Genomic DNA, 15,541 nt, shown 5'->3' with positions numbered 1-15,541 from the left:
AAGCCAGTCTGACTCATAGGCGTGGACACATTCAGCCTCCCCACCCAGCTGACCAGCGCGGGCTCCTCTTCCCCACTCTTCAGGAGGCTTGCGAGGTCCAGAACATTTCCCTTGGCCTTGGGTGTGGGTTCTGCAGGGCTGCATCTTGCTGTGACAACACAGGCCAACCATGTATGAGACAGGCCTGAATCTCATTCATCCAACAGGTGCGAGTTAGAGCGGGCCGTTTCCACAGAGGACAGCAGAGGAGACAGACCACAGCCTCCCACCACCATCAGCAGTCACTAGGCCCTTTCCGTCTCTAGGCCCTTGTCCATGGCTGGTGTAGCAGGTGCAGCAGTTGCTTGTCTTCCACATGGCCAGAGCCCAAACAGAAGATCTCACAGGACAATAAGCCGGGAGCCCAGTTTTCAGAGCCATCAGGACCGACAGCCCCAGCCGTGTGCTAATAGCACAAGCCTGTCCCTACGTCTCGCCATGTGCAAAATGCTCTCTGATGTCCCCAGAGACACGCGGCAACTTGGTCTGTAGGTACATCAGGGTTTCAGGTCAGGCCACACCTGTTCCTGGCCAACCACATGCCAGGCTGGACCATGACCATGGCTTTGAGCCAGTACAGCCAAGCTACAGACCTGCTCCTGGAAGCAGGCTGAGCCCAACCTGTAAGAAGCTGTGGATTCCGAGTCAACCTGGGCTATTTCTAGTCAGGTCTGGTACAAAGGAACTTGGTAATGAACAGGAAATTGGGAGGTAATTAGGTTTTGTCCTGCCGGGGAGGGGAGGCAGGGACAGTTGCTTCATTGTGGGGTCCAGGAGCTGGCCCACAGCCACACATCACTGCGCTTGGTCCCCGGGCCAGCCTTCATTTCAGTTTATCTTCTACCCAGTCCAGCCTTTACTACATCTGGCCACATGTGCTTCCCGCAGGGGAGGGTGGCACTGCTCGCCGTTCTGTGTGGTGAGTATAGGAAGCTGTCAGTCTCACTTTTGATTGATGGGAGGCATTTAGGCCTGCAGCCACCTGGGGGCAAGCGAGGCGGGGCAGGAAGAGGGGGTGGACCCACCTGGGTCCTGGAAATCTTGAGTTTAAAGCATCTGTGCTTCCTGGCATGGGTGGAAACCTCTGCCTGTGTGGACAGGAGATGGCACGGGAAAACTGCCAGCCCCTGGAGACGAGGTAGTATGGGGCTGTGGCTCGGCATCTAGCCCCACCTCCTGTGTGCGCCATACTTGGACCCCTTCTTTCTCAGGCAGGGAGGGTAAGTGGTGTTACCCTCCTGCAGGTGAGGACGGGGGCTCACAGGCGACCCCCACAGCATCTCCCTGGAGCTAGAAGGTACCTGGATGTTCTTGTCACTCAGCCACCAGAAACCCCCGAGGCAGCGTGGCTTGTCTCCATTACAGACAATGACCCTCATGTTCAGAGAGGGTGAGCACAGGGTCATGTATCCAACAAGTCAATTACAGTTGGAACCAGGTCTGTTTTCCACCTAAGCCCCCGACTGACTTGTCAGCAACCATGTAACCATTCATATTGTTTTTCTTTGTTTTGGCTACTGAGAAGCTCAGAGTCAAGTCTACATTCATTTTTCACCATGATTGTAAGTATCCTACTGGATTCCCTTTCTTAACTTTGCTTGTACCTTGACCCGGATCCTTAATCTATTTTATCTATTTTTTTTTTTTTGTAAAGTTGCCGCAATACCTTTTGTTTGCAACAAGGTGGCATATCCACTAAATAAATACATGCTCAAAAGCTTGATTTCAGAGTCTTATCTAAATGTTGTGGCCTATATCTTAACTGCATACTTTTTTCAAAACACTGAGTTGGCTCTGCAGCCTGTGAAAGCTCACTCGGGGCGTGTGTGAGCCCTCCAAGTGGAGAGACTGCAGGCCATCCTCAGAGGCGTTCAGGCATGATCCCAGCCTCTCCCCCACTTCCCTTTTATTCTGTTAACTCAAAAGGGACAGAGAGAGACTGAGAAAAGTCTTGCATTTTCTGATTCACCCCGCAACTGACCATGACACCTGGGACTGAGCCAGGCCAAAGTTAGGATCCTGGAACTCCATCCGGGTCTCCTACATACATGCAGGGGCCCAGGCACGTTAACAGAGAGCCAGAGCCGAAGTGGAGCAGCAGCGAAGCAGTGGGGTCTGTAACGAGTGCCCACAGGGGCTGCTGGCATCACAGGTGGTGGCTCCATCCGTGACACAACAGCATCGGCCTCTTTTCCACCTCTTGAGTCAACTGCGGAGAGAGCTCTGTTGTGTGCCCTCCCTGTTGGGTCAGAGATGGGACAAAACGTGGGGCTGGTAGGCAGGGTAAGGGCCAATAGCTGCGCCAGTCCCCTGTTTCGGGGCACTGGTTAAGTCCTAGCTATTCTGCTTCCAGTCCAGCTCCCTGCTAATGCACCTGGGAAGGCAGCAGAAGATGACCCAAGGGCTTGGGCCACGTGGAGACCTGGATGGCTTCGCCCCAGCCCTGCCCTGTCACAGCCATTTGGGAAGTGAACCTGTATGTGGAAGCTCTTTCTGTTCTCCCTTTCTCTCTCTCTCTTCCTATAAACAAATCATTTTAAGCAAACAAGCAAAATGAAATAAAAATTTTAAAGTGCTTTGCTGAAATAAAGAGTGAGCTATGGAATTGGGAAGGAAACTTTGGACAGGCATGGTCCTATTTCCCAAACCTTGGTCACTCGGGCACCCTCTGTGCGATTCCGGCCACCTTGCCTACCCTCTGCAGGATGCTCTGCTCATTCTTCTCCAGGTGATTCCACACTTTGCTACAAGAATCTTACATCACAAGGAAGCTTTATAAGCTGCTAACCCAAAAAAGTAACTTTGGAAAGTTTTTAGTGGGTAGCCTTCATACCCAGCAGGTGAAACCTCCACCTGCCATGCCAGTACGCCATATCAGAGAGCCGGTTGAATCACAGCTGCTCTCTCCGTGTGTGTGTGTGTGTGTGTGTGTGTGTGTGTGTGTGCGCGCGCGCGCGTGTGTGCACACACAGCTGGCATGGTGGGGGGCATGGGATGTGTGTTATTTACTTATTTGACAGAGTCACAGGGAGAGGGAGAGCCAGAAATCTTCCACTCACTGGTTGACCCCCCAAAATAGCCACAATGGCTAGAATTGATCTGAAGCCAGGAGCTTCTTGCTACTCTCCCACAGGAGTTCAGGGTTCCAAGGTTTTGAGCCATCCTCGGTGTCTGTCCCTGCTGTAAGCAGGGAGCTGGATAGGAAAGTGGAGCAGCCAGGACACAAGCCATATGGGATGCTGGCACTGCAAGTGGAAGATGAGCTTGCTATTCCACCCCACCCCTGTCAACTCTATTTCTGACCCGGCTTCCTGCTGCTGTGCCTGGGAAGGCAGAAGATGACCCAAGTGCCTGGACTCTGGTACTCATGTGGGAGACTTGGATGGGGTTTTGGGGTCCTGGCTTCGACCCGGCACAGCCCTGGCTGTTGTAGCCATTTAGGGACTGAACCAGTGGCTACAAGATTTCTTTCTCATTCCTGCCATTCCCCTGCCATCTGTCACTCAGCCTTTCAAATAAATGCATCTGCCTATGGAATTGTACCATAAAACTTTTTAAAGTCAGGATATGAAAGACTGTGAATGGGGTATAATAAAATCGGATTCAGTCTAACAGAAGGATCAAAAAAATAATAAATACATCTGCTTTGTTTTCTGCATTTTTAAAAAAGCTTAATTTTATTTTTATTGCAAAGTCAGATATACAAAGAGGAGGAGAGACAGAGAGGAAGATCTTCCATCCGATGATTCACTCCCCAAGTGATTACAAAAGCTGGTTCTGCACCGATCAGAAGCCAGGAGCCAGAGACTTCCTCCAGGTCTCCCACACTGGAGCAGGGTCCAAAGGCTTTGAGCCATCCAGGACTGCTTTCCCAGGCCACAGCAGGGAGCTGGATGGGAAGTGGAGCTGCTGGGATTAGAACTGGTGCCCATATGGGTTCCCGGTGCATTCAAGGCGAGGAATTTAGCCGCTAAGCCATCACACTGGGCCCGTTTTCTGCATTTTAAGGGAAAATTTATGTTGCCACATAAAGGCAGGCAGCATTGGTAACCACACTCAGGAAATAATGGGGAATAAATAACGGTGAGGCAGCTCATGCGCGCAGGGGATGAAGGAAGATCCATGAGCTGTTGGGGCTGCCAGCACTCCCCACTTACAGCAGAGCCCTGGCCTATCGCGACAGGCCCTGCCCCTTGCCACAGGCCGCTACAGACACAGCATCACTTCCTGGCACTGCCCACTACAGCAGACCCTGTCCCAGGCATGACTGGGCTTTAGGTAACCTGGGCCCCAGCCTACCGCGCCCTATCACCCCTCACTGGCCGCGGTCCTCCAGCTTCTGTTCCTACACAGAGCCATTTCCCTCTTGTCACTTTGTTCTTTGCTGAATGTCCCTCCCAGGGGCTATCTCTCCAGGCTGGACCCCAGCCGTGTGCTCGCCCATCTCCACACACGATGCAGAGTTACTTAGCTCACTTGCTTGGGGTTGCCAAGGACAGAGCATGCTCCAAGTCATACTGACATCGGTCCACAAGTGACCAAAGGACCTGTGTGAGGGCCTTGGGCTGATTCAGCCCCAGGCTCCCACTGCCAAGCTACTACCAAGCCACTGCCGCTTGCCCTGTGTTTATCCTCTCAGCAGTAGCTGTTGAGGCTCACCCATGACCCACATTAGCTTGGTCTCCAGAATCCCCTGCCAGGAGGAGCAGGCACAAGGCCTGTGCCACTCAGTAAGCCCTGAGTGTATCCAGCACGCAGTGGGTGTTCAGGAAGCTCTCCCGACTGTGAAAAGCTCCCAGCTTAGGGAACCTGCCAGCCATACCCACAGGTCCTCATGCCCAGTGCAGCAAATTGCATGCTGGGACTCAGTCCTTCTTTGTGCCGGTGCCAGGGGCACCAGGCTGAGCCAGTCTGGTCCCTCCCTGGAGAACCTGCTGGGAGGCAGGAAGCATGCTGGACCACAGTGTGATGTTCTTGGGGTCCCCCACAGTTTGCTGAGGAAAGCAGCCTCCTCCAGAGCCGCAGGGGGCAGGTAGCAGCTAAGCCCTCCATGGTCACGGTCACTTGAAAAGCTGGCCTCAGGGACGGCACTGCGGCATGCAAATTAAGCCTCTGCCTGCAATACTGGCATCCCATATGGGTGCTAGTTTGAGTTCCAGCTACTCCCCTTCCAGTCCAGCTCCCTGACTAGTAGCCTGGGAAAGCAGTGGAGGGTGGCCCAAGTGCTTGGAACCTTGCACCCACTTGGGAGTCCCAGAAAGAAGCCCCTGGTTCCTGGCTTCAGCCACTCAGGACTGAATGAGCAGGTGGAAAATCTCTCTGTCTCTCCCTCTCTATGAAATATGCCTTTCAAATAAACATAAATAAAATCCTCAAATGAAAAAAAAAAAAAAAAAAGAAGCAAAGGTGTCCTCAACTCAGGCCTCGGGGATCAGAAGTTCAAGGCTCTCACATTCCCCCTGTGGCAAGGGAGAAAAAAGAAGAACTAATAGTGACCATACTGAAGATACACCTGTCGAAAACTGGCTCTGGGTCTGGCACAGCCTCATGCATTCCACCCAGGATCCCTGTGGCATTGATGCCCTGGCCACCCACGGTTCACAAGTTGAGACTCAGATGTCTGGCTGCCTCCAAGGTCTCGTGCCACGTCACTGTCACCCTCTCACAGCCCCACACTTCTGGTTCCCAACTCCAGCTCTTGTCAGGTCCCATCAGAATCCCCAGTGAGTTTGGAAAGCTGCTGCTTGCCCAGGAGCCACCAAGACCGACAGGCCAGGGCTCTGTGGTCTTATGGTGGCAATATCTGCCTAGGTGATTTGGTCTTGAATTCAGGGTGCAGGCCCCCACCTGCTCCTCAACCCCAGCTCCTAGACAGAGCACCCAGGCAGCAGAAAACAGACTGGGCAAGCCATCCCAGACCTGCCCCTGGAAGGCCAGAGAAACAGGAAATGTGTCCGATGCTAGGCTGTACCCAGGACCCTGACTGCTCTGCCGTGCCAGCCCTGCCCTGCCATGGGGTGTCTGCCTCTGTGGCCGAGTTCCCACCGCACAAAATACAAAGGCACCCTCTGGCTCCAGGCAGGCAGTACCCAGACGCCACCCTGCTCACCCCACCAGCCTGAACTCTGCCTCCATCTGGGGCCAGCTCCTTGACCCCAACATTCCTGCGGGGACCCTGGGAGGCGGGAACAGACAGGGCTTTCAGAACCCGTGCCTGCTGGCAGGAGGCACCATCACTGAGCCCTAGCTGCCAGGAGCACAGGGTGGCATTTCACACACCAGAGATTGCCCGACCCCGCCCTGGCTCTGGCTGCTGGGTTCCCCTACTCCCATTCCAACTGTGAAGCACAGAAGCGTTATTCTCTCCCACAGCGAGGCGCCTCCGCCCCCCTCCCAGCCATCTGTCAGAACACCCCCACCCAGCTGCTCCTGACCCACCCTGAAGCCAGAGCAGGCCTGCCCTGCAGCTTAGCACCACAGTGGCTGAAACAAAGGTCTTTAGAAGTCAAACTGCCCAAGTCTTGAAGCACCCTGGATTTTATGGACAAGGAAAGTGATTGTGCACCCCAACCTGTTCTGGCTTTTCTGCAGGAGGCCCTGACAGGTGCAAACAGCTGTCACAGCTTGAGACAGGCTCCTTGTTGAAGGAGACAGCGCCTTGTTGGGGGGGCGGGGCAAGTCCTTGATTCTGCCACCTGCAACATGTGAACTTGGATGTGCTGTTTGAAATCTCTGCCTCAATTTCCCTGTCTGTGAAATGGGGGGAGGGGCTTGACCTTCCAGGAATGCTTTGAGCTTGAAAAAAGAAAAACCACTGGATGTGAAAGAACACGGTAGATGGGAACACGGCTTGACGGCGGTTAGAAAGCCGACCTTGTAATGGGCTTGGGGTGTGCCTCTGGGTCTGACCCTCAGGGCCTCGGGTGAACAATCAGCAGCGAGCCATGGACGCATGTCCTCGCCCCAGCATGTCTACCCCGGTTGATCGCTCATGGTTGCCTCTGTTAGCTGCCTACTCAGGCCCACACAAGGGGTTGATCAGCCAATGTTTGCCATGGCAATAGGAAGTTAGGGTGTTGGACTACATGCTAGCCGGTGCCTCTCTGTTCAAGAACAGGACTCCGATAGTCCTGCCTGGAATTTGTGCCTGGATGTGTGTGATTTACAAACCACGTTGATCCTGCTCTTTTGTGTCAGCTGCTTGAGTGAACTTCTGGCTGTTTTCTTCCACCACTCAAAGCTACCCCATGGCTTCCCACATCATCCTGAAGATCAGATCCATACTCCCAGGAGTGGCGTTCAAGGCCTCACACCAGTTCCGGTCTCAGCCACATCGGCTCATGCCAGGCATCCCCAACTGCAACCCCATCTATCCGACAACTGAGCTGTGACGATGCAAGGCAGCTTGGGAAGACACATTCCTAGGCTCAGACAACACGCCTCCTGAGCTGCCAGGGGCTTAACAGACCAAGGGGAAGCCACCCGTGATGCAGAGGTGCAGCCCAGCATGGCTGTCAGGCTGCTGCCTCCTGACCATGAGGACAGGATTCGCCCCAAGCGCTCCGCTCACTCCTCTGCCTGCCTGATCCAGGACAAAGCTTGGTCAGCAAGAGTCAGGGCATGGGCTGCCAGGCACTGCCACGGTACCAGAGCTCTCCTAACCAGGGCCAGGCATGCAGCAGGGCCCCTGCCCACCCCACACCTTCTCAAAACCCCCCTACTCCCAGCCCTTTTGGTTCTCCTGATGAAAATCAGATATTTTCAACTTCTTTCATTTTTAAATTTATTTACTTGTAGGGCAGAGGTACATTGACTGAAGCCACTGCCCATGATGCTGGCATCCTGAAGAGGTGCTGGGTTGCATCTCGGCCACTCTCTTTCAATCCTGCTCCTTGATAATGCACTCCGGGTAAGCAATGGAAGAGATCCAAGTGCCCGGGTTCCTGCTCCCATGTGCACAGTAGCAAGAAGCTCCTTGTTCCCGGCGTGGGTCTGGCCCAGCTCTGGCCATTGCAGTCAGCTGGGGAGTGAACCAGCAGATTGAAGATCCTCTATCTCTCTCACTCACTGTTTCTCCCTCTCCCTCTCTGTGTAACTTTGTACTGAAAATAGGATAAATAAATCTTAGAAAAAGAACTTGGGCATAACCACAACACTAATAACAAAATTAGAAAAAAAAATCTGATGCTATACTAGATCTGATCTGCATATCATATTCAAATTTGGTTAACTGTCCCAATAATACCTAAGTGGCACATGCCATTTAACACCCTTGTCTCTCTAGTCTGAGCTCCGGACCAGCTCCTCCACTGTTCTTGGTCTTTCCCAAAGTTGCCATGTTTGACACTTGCTGGACATTGATTTTGCAGAATACCTTTGATTTTCCTTTGTCAGATTTTTGCTTGTGATTAGATTCGTGTTCAGGTTATGCTGTTTCGCGAGGGACCACAGAAGGAGCACCACACCCATCTCGGTAGCTGGCTATGCATTCTACATATAATTTAATAGTTTATAAATAGATAAACACAAATAAATCTAACCTTTATCAAAGACACGCACATAGGCAACAGGTTATCCGCGGCACTCTGATGCTCCCGTCCATAAAGTCGAGGCTCCTGAGCAGGCACCTGTGGGGACAGAATGGAGCCAATGCCAGGAAGCCAGGGCCAGGGCAGAAGTCCACACTGGTGGCTTAGACATCAAGTATGATGCTGTGTGTGCCTCTGCCCTCTTCCCACCCACTTCCCTGCCTCCAGCCAGAGTCACTCGGGCTTTGGGATTTGGAGATGGGCCCAAGTAGAGCGAGAGGAGCCCTTCTCTCGCCTCTTGGTGGGAGCGGAAATGACACTGAAGATGGATGTGTTTACCCCGAGGCAGGCACCGTGGGTTGAGACGTCTCAACCTCAATGCCCTTGATATTGCCCATCTCATCCCTGGGTTGTTGTTTGTAAGATTTATTTATTTTTATTTCAAAGCAGATATACAGAGAGAAGGAAAGACAGAAAGATCCTCCATTTACTGGTTCACTCTCTAAATGGCCGCAACAGCCTTTGCTGAGCCAATCCAAAGCCAGGAACCAGGAGATTCTTCTCAGTTTCCCACATGGGTGCAGGGTCCCAAGTACTTGAGCCATCTTTTGATGCTTTCCCAGGCTGTAAGCAGGGAGCTGGATGGGAAGTGGAGCAGACAGGACGAGAACAGGCACACGTAGAGGATGCCAGCATTACAAGGCAGAGGATTAGCCTGTTGAGCTACCACACCAGCCCTGGCCAGATCATTCCTGTTGTGGGGCCATCCTATGCATTGTGGGATGCCTAAGCAGCATTCTGGGTCTCTCTAGTCACAGTGTGACAATTGGCAGTGCTTTCAGACATTGCTAAACGTTGCCTGGAAGGCAAAACCATGGGATCCACTGCTGAAATGCATCACTTCGATTTTTTTTTTTTTTTTTTAATTTAAAAGAGGAGAGGTCTTCCAACCTTCCATCCATTGGGTCATTGCCTAAATGCCTGCAGCTGTTGGAGTTGAGCCAGGCCAAAGGCAGGAGCCAGGATCCCACTTCGGGGTTCCCACAGGGGTGTCGGGCACTCAAGCATCTACACCATCACTCCCTGGCCCTAGGGCAGGAAGCTGGACGCAGAAGCTGAAGCAGGACAAGAAGTCCTGCATCTGATACAAGATGAGACAGCAGCACCCCAAGCCGAGTGTTACCGCTGCACACAACGCCCAGCCCCACTGCGTTAGTCTAATTTTCGCAACAACCCTGTGGAATTGGCACTTGTGTTAGTCCCATTCTGTAGACAAGACAACTAAGGCAGAAATCGGTTAGGTTAGTACCATTAGTGAGCAGAGAAGTGTAGGAGCCAGCCTGGTGGGTCTGACCTTCCCAGGAAATATGTCTGGCTTGATGTTTTCCAAAGGAAGCTCATGAGCCTTTGAACCCATCAACTCTGCCACAGACTGGAACAGCAGGTCTGTCCAAGGTCACTCAGCTCATCTTCACTAAGCCTAACCCTAACTGAAGCTGGAAATGCCCTGACTGTCCATCCCCAGGCCTCAGCACCCAGCACGTGGGCAGAATGCGCTGGCACAGCTGGAGCCAGTCTCTCCTCTCCGGCCCACAATGGCCTCTGCAGGCCTGGCTGGGGCTTTGGCCGACCTGAGATGACACAGAACACCAGCCCTGGCACTAGCTGGATTGTGAAAGAGATTGAAAAACCACACGTGTAGTTCAATTTCATTTTAACAAACTTCTGTGACCATCTAGTGAGGGGGGAGTAACTATTTTGATTTGTATGTCAAGAAGTGAAGTTCTTTATTTTTTTTAATATCCGTTTGTTAATTTTCATTTTATTTGAAGGGCGGAGAGACTGAGACAGACAGAGATCTTCGCCCCAGTGGCTCACTCCCCAGATGTTCACAATCCAGGGGCTGCTGGGGCCAGGAGTCTCCCCCATGTGACAAGGAGCCCACACCTGGGCCATCCTCTGCTGTCTCTCAGGAAGCTGTTATCCAGGGCAGAGTGGGGCACTCACACCTGTGTATCCCCAAGGGGCAGCTTAACCACTACACTAAATGCCTGCCCTGGGAAGGTACGTTGTCACCCAGTGGCAGGCATCGTTAGTCCCCATACCACCTGCTCTATGTGTGAAATGGAAACCAACTGCCCATTGGTGCAGATTGTGTGATTCTGTTTACGGGATGTCAGAAGAGGCCAACCCAGAGATCGGAAGAGCCTGGTGGTGGGGCAGAAGGGCTCTGCTCGAGGAAATGGGCCAGTTCCCTAACAAGAGAGGTAGCCACCAGGACCAGCTCAAAACTCTGCCCGAGCCGGGGAAGGGGAACAGGCCGGCAGGCCACCCGAGGAGCCCTGTCCCACAGGCTCACCTTTTCCAGGCATAATCCATCTCCTTCTTTGCAGCTGAGGCCTCCTCTTCGTTCTCATCAATCATCACCTCCCGGGGAAGCTATCCCTGTTCTCACTGGCTTCGGTCAAGCAGCAGCAGCCACCTCAGGCACTCGCCATGGTGGCCACTTGATAGCCATGGGTGTCGCCATCTGATTCACATCTGTCACACAGAGGCTGCTCCACCCTCGGTCCCCAGGCCCCAAGCCCCGAGCCCCTGGCAAAGACTGGCCCAGGGTGGGGGCTCAGAGAACTGCCAGGCATGAATCAGTGCCTTGCAGGGAGCAGCTGTGTGCCCCAGGCCGTGAGGTTGCCAAGAGCCAGCAACTTAGGCAGGGCGAGGACTTGGGCAGCCAGGGACAGACGTGCGTAAGCAGCTAGGCGGTGTCTCCATGTTTCTGTCTGTCCTCCCGGGGTTGCCTAGACCTCCGTCATGACGAGCTGAGCCTGGTCACCAAGGGCTGCGCCATCTGTCCAAAAGCAAGGCCTTTTATAATTAAATGAAGACACATGGGGTGGGAATAATTGCTTCCTCTCCCCCAAGCCCCAGGCAGGGCTCAAAACCAAACAGCAGAGATCAATTTGCGTGAGACCATGAAACTGGTGTTTGCGTTTTCTTCAGTGTTTTCTCCAAAATTGGGGGGATTTGAAATACCTGGCTCTTTGGAAAACCTTGAAATCGATTCCGCCGCCCCCCCCAAAAAAAAAATCCCCATCATTGCACGCGGTGATGTGTTGGTTCATTCGTTTCTTTGCTCGCTCACTTGCTGTCTGCCTCCTGGTCCTGCCCAGCAAGGCAGATGTAGTTACACCCATCATTGAAGCTCTGCCTGGTGTGACACAGAAGATAACTGCCGAGGCAAGGGGGTATTGGAGGAAATTATTTCTAATTTATTCATGTTTATTGGAAAGATTTACAGAAAGGAGAGACAGAAAGATCTTCCATTCACTGGTTCATTCCTCAAATGACCGGAATGGACAGAGCTGAGCTGATCTAAAGCCAGGAGCCAGGAGTCTCCTTCAGGTCTCCCACACGGGTGCAGAGTCCCAAGGACTTGGGCCATCCTCCACTGCATTCCTAGGCCATAAGCAGGTAGCTAGATTAGTGGAGCATCCGGGATACAAACCAATGCCCATGGAGATGCTGGCACTATCGCGGGAAGATTAGTCAGATGAGCCATCGAGTTGGGCCCCTGGAGGAGGGTTCTGAGACACATAGAAGCATGCCATGGGCAGACATTGTGGAGTGCCAGAAGCTGCTGCTTGCAACATTCATAAAGCCCACAGAGCCAGGATCAAGTCCCACCTCCACTTCCTACGCAGCTTCCTGCCCAGGCATTGGGGAGCAGCTCAAATGCTTGGCTTCTGGCCCTTCTGTGGGAGACCTGGAGGAAGTTCCAGGCTCCTGCCTTTGGCCCGGCCTGGTCTTTGCTGCTGCAAATATCTGGGGATTGAAACAGCACGTGGAAGATCGCTCTCACTTCTCTCTGTCACTCTACCTTTCAAATAAAAAGCAAAATTTTTTTTTTAAAGAAACAAACATTTCCCAGGCTGAGAGGGGCTGGAAAAGAGGTGTCCCGCTGGGGGCAAGGTGGGTTTCACCTGGAGAAAGTCCAGGGTGTCTGCAGGCCACCCGAGGAGCCCTGCCCCACAGGCTCTCAGCCAGGGTGAGAAGAGAGAAACACCACAGCCGAGGTGCCGGTCTGAAGAACAAGTGTAGGGACTGGAAAGGGTGAATTCTGTTCCCTGTCTGTGGAGACACCTGTGGTCTACACCTGAGCCCCTCAGCCCCATCATGTCTGTGACCTTACCTGGCCTTGCCTCCACCTCAGGAAACGGAAAGACGGGCTCTGGCTGCCGCGGAAACAGAGCCCCACCCCCTCCTCACAGCTGGCCTGGCCTGAAGTCAGCAGCTGGCTTGGGCTCACTGGGATCATTTCGCTGACATGGACACTGCTTGCCCACTCCCATGAGATTCGTGTATCTCTGGGATGTTGTACTTCCCATGTGGGTGTGAGTGAAACAAGTCAGTCACTTCCACTTGATGGTCAGGGTTCCTGGGGCTCAGAGAGGGGTGGTGACTTGTCTGGGGACACACAGCTGCTTGGATGGGCCTGGCTGAGCTTCTGAGTTTGCTTTTCAGAGAGATTTGGGTGCCCGGACAGTAACTTCCAAAAACAGATTGCAGAAGAAGACCCAGAACCTGTATTCACGAGTGTTGTATTTGAGTTATTGTTTTCTGAAAGGCTCATCTGCTAAGAATATTGGCGCATACAAGCTCGGCCGCTGGGAGAGGCAGGAAGCAGTAACTGCAGAGCCCTGGCTGGGCACCAGCGCCTGCCAACGCCCGCCAACACCCTGGGCTTTCTGGGGAGCCTGTGCCCTGCCCCAGCACAGCCCCAGGGGAGCCCCCGCCCCCTCAGGGGGCGCTGCCAAAGCCACTTCCTCAGACTAGTTCCAACGCAGGCCTGCTGGGAAGATGTGGGTGGCCCTCCCAGCTGCGGTTTCTGTCCCAAGATGCTGGGAACTGTCCCATGGCCTGAGGCCCGGCCCTGGCTGGCTTCTTGCCTACCAGCGGAGGCTGAGGCCTGCCTGCATCGGGTCCTGGATTCGAATTCCACTTGTGCCTCCTGTAGGTTCTCTGGCCCCGAGTGTGAGGCCATGGAGCCAGGCTACGGCTCCAGCTCTTCCAGGGCCACGGTCATGGTCACCTCATTGTCCCTGGACCCTCAGGGCTCTTCTCCTGTCCCGTTAGGGTTAGGATGGCACCCACCTTACAGATACTCCGTGAACATTCACAAACCCAGTACCCACCGAGTGCTTGAAACACTGTCCGACATAGTCTTGGAGTCCAGTGAAGACAGCATACAACATCCCTGTGTCTTTAGGGGAACCTACCCGCTGTGCCATGACGTCGTAAGCTAAGCCTCTGCCTGTGGCACCAGCTTCCCGTCTGGGCACCAGTTCTAGTTCAAGCTGCCCAATTTTTTTTTTTAATTTATTTATTTTGGGGCCTGGCGGCGTGGCCTAGCGGCTAAAGTCCTAGCCTTGAACGCCCTGGGATTCCATACGGGTGCCGGTTGTAATCCTGGCAGCTCCATTTCCCATCCAGCTCCCTGCTTGTGACCTGGGAAAGCAGTTGAGGACGGCCCAAAGCCTTGTGACACCGCACCCGTGTGGGAGACCCGGAAGAGGTTCCAGGTTCCCGGCTTCGGATCGGCATAGCAACGGCCGTTGCGCTCACTTGGGGAATGAATCATTGGACGGAAGATCTTCCGCTCTGTCTCTCCTCTCTGTATATCTGACTTTGTAATAAAATAAATAAATCTTTACAAAAAAGATTTATTTATTTTTATTGCAAAGTCAAATCTCCAGAGAGAAGGACAGAGAGGAAGATCTTCTGTCCATTGATTCACTGCTCAAGCAGCCACAATGACCAGAGCTAAGCTGATCCGAAGCCAGGAGCCCCTTCCAGGTCTCTCATGCGGGTGCAGAAACCTAAGGCTTTTGGCCGTCCTCAACTGCTTTCCCAGGCCACAAGCAGGGAGCTGGATGGGAAGTAGGGCTGCCAGGACATGAACCGGTGCCCATATGGGATTCTGGCACACACAAACTGAGGACTTTAGCCGCTAGGCTATTGCACCGGGCACAAAGTTGCCCAACTTTTGATCCAGTTCCCTGCTAGTAGCCTGGGAAGGCACAAAGGATGGCCAAAACCTTGATCCCCTGCACCGATGTGAGAGATCCAGAAGCTCTTGGCTTAGAATTGACTCAGCTCCAGCCATTGTGGACATTTGGGTAGCAAACCAGCAGATGGAAGATCTTTTCCTCTGTCTCTCTGTAATTCTGCCCTTTCAATAAAACAAAATAAATCTTGAAATAATGATAATAATAATAATAGAGGGTCTGGCGCCGTGGCTAAGTGGCTAAACTCCTCACTTTGAATGCACCGGGATCCCATATGGGCTCTGGTTCTAATCCCACAGCACCAGTTCCGTCCAGCTCTCTGCTTGTGGCCTGGGAAAGCAGTTGAGGACAGCCCAAAGCCTTGGGACCCTGCACCCACGTGGGTGGCCTGGAAAAGCTCTTGGCTCCTGGCTTCGGATCAGCGCAGCCCCTGCCATTGCAATCACTTCGGGGGTGAATCATCAGACAGAAGATATTTGTCTCTCCTCCTCTATATATATATATCTGGCTTTGCCATAAAAATAAATAAATCTTTAAAAATGAATAAGCAAGAAAGAAAGAAGAGAAAAGAAAAGAAAAGAGGGCCCTGACACCTGCCCTGGGCCTCACTTGTCCCATCTGTAGAATGGGAATGACACCAGAGATGAAATCAGAGCATTCATGAGCTGATGGCTGCACTCCGCATGGGAAGTCCTTCCCACAGCCTCTGGCAGTTAGCAGCAGACCCCGCGAGCTGACTCTGTTTATTTCAAGGCGCCCTGGGAGGCCCACCCTCTAGCAAACAGCCTGGGAAGGTCAAATTCGTGAGAGAGACAACATTGAACCGTGGGAGGGCAGGGAGGAGCACGATCCTGGGAATTGTGAGTGGCACCCGAGGGGCAAAGGGCAGGCAGCAGAGGCTGGGAACCC

Source organism: Ochotona princeps, chromosome 14, assembly GCF_030435755.1.
Source record: "Ochotona princeps isolate mOchPri1 chromosome 14, mOchPri1.hap1, whole genome shotgun sequence".
Lineage (NCBI taxonomy): Eukaryota > Metazoa > Chordata > Mammalia > Lagomorpha > Ochotonidae > Ochotona > Ochotona princeps.
This window is presented reverse-complemented; position numbering follows the sequence as displayed.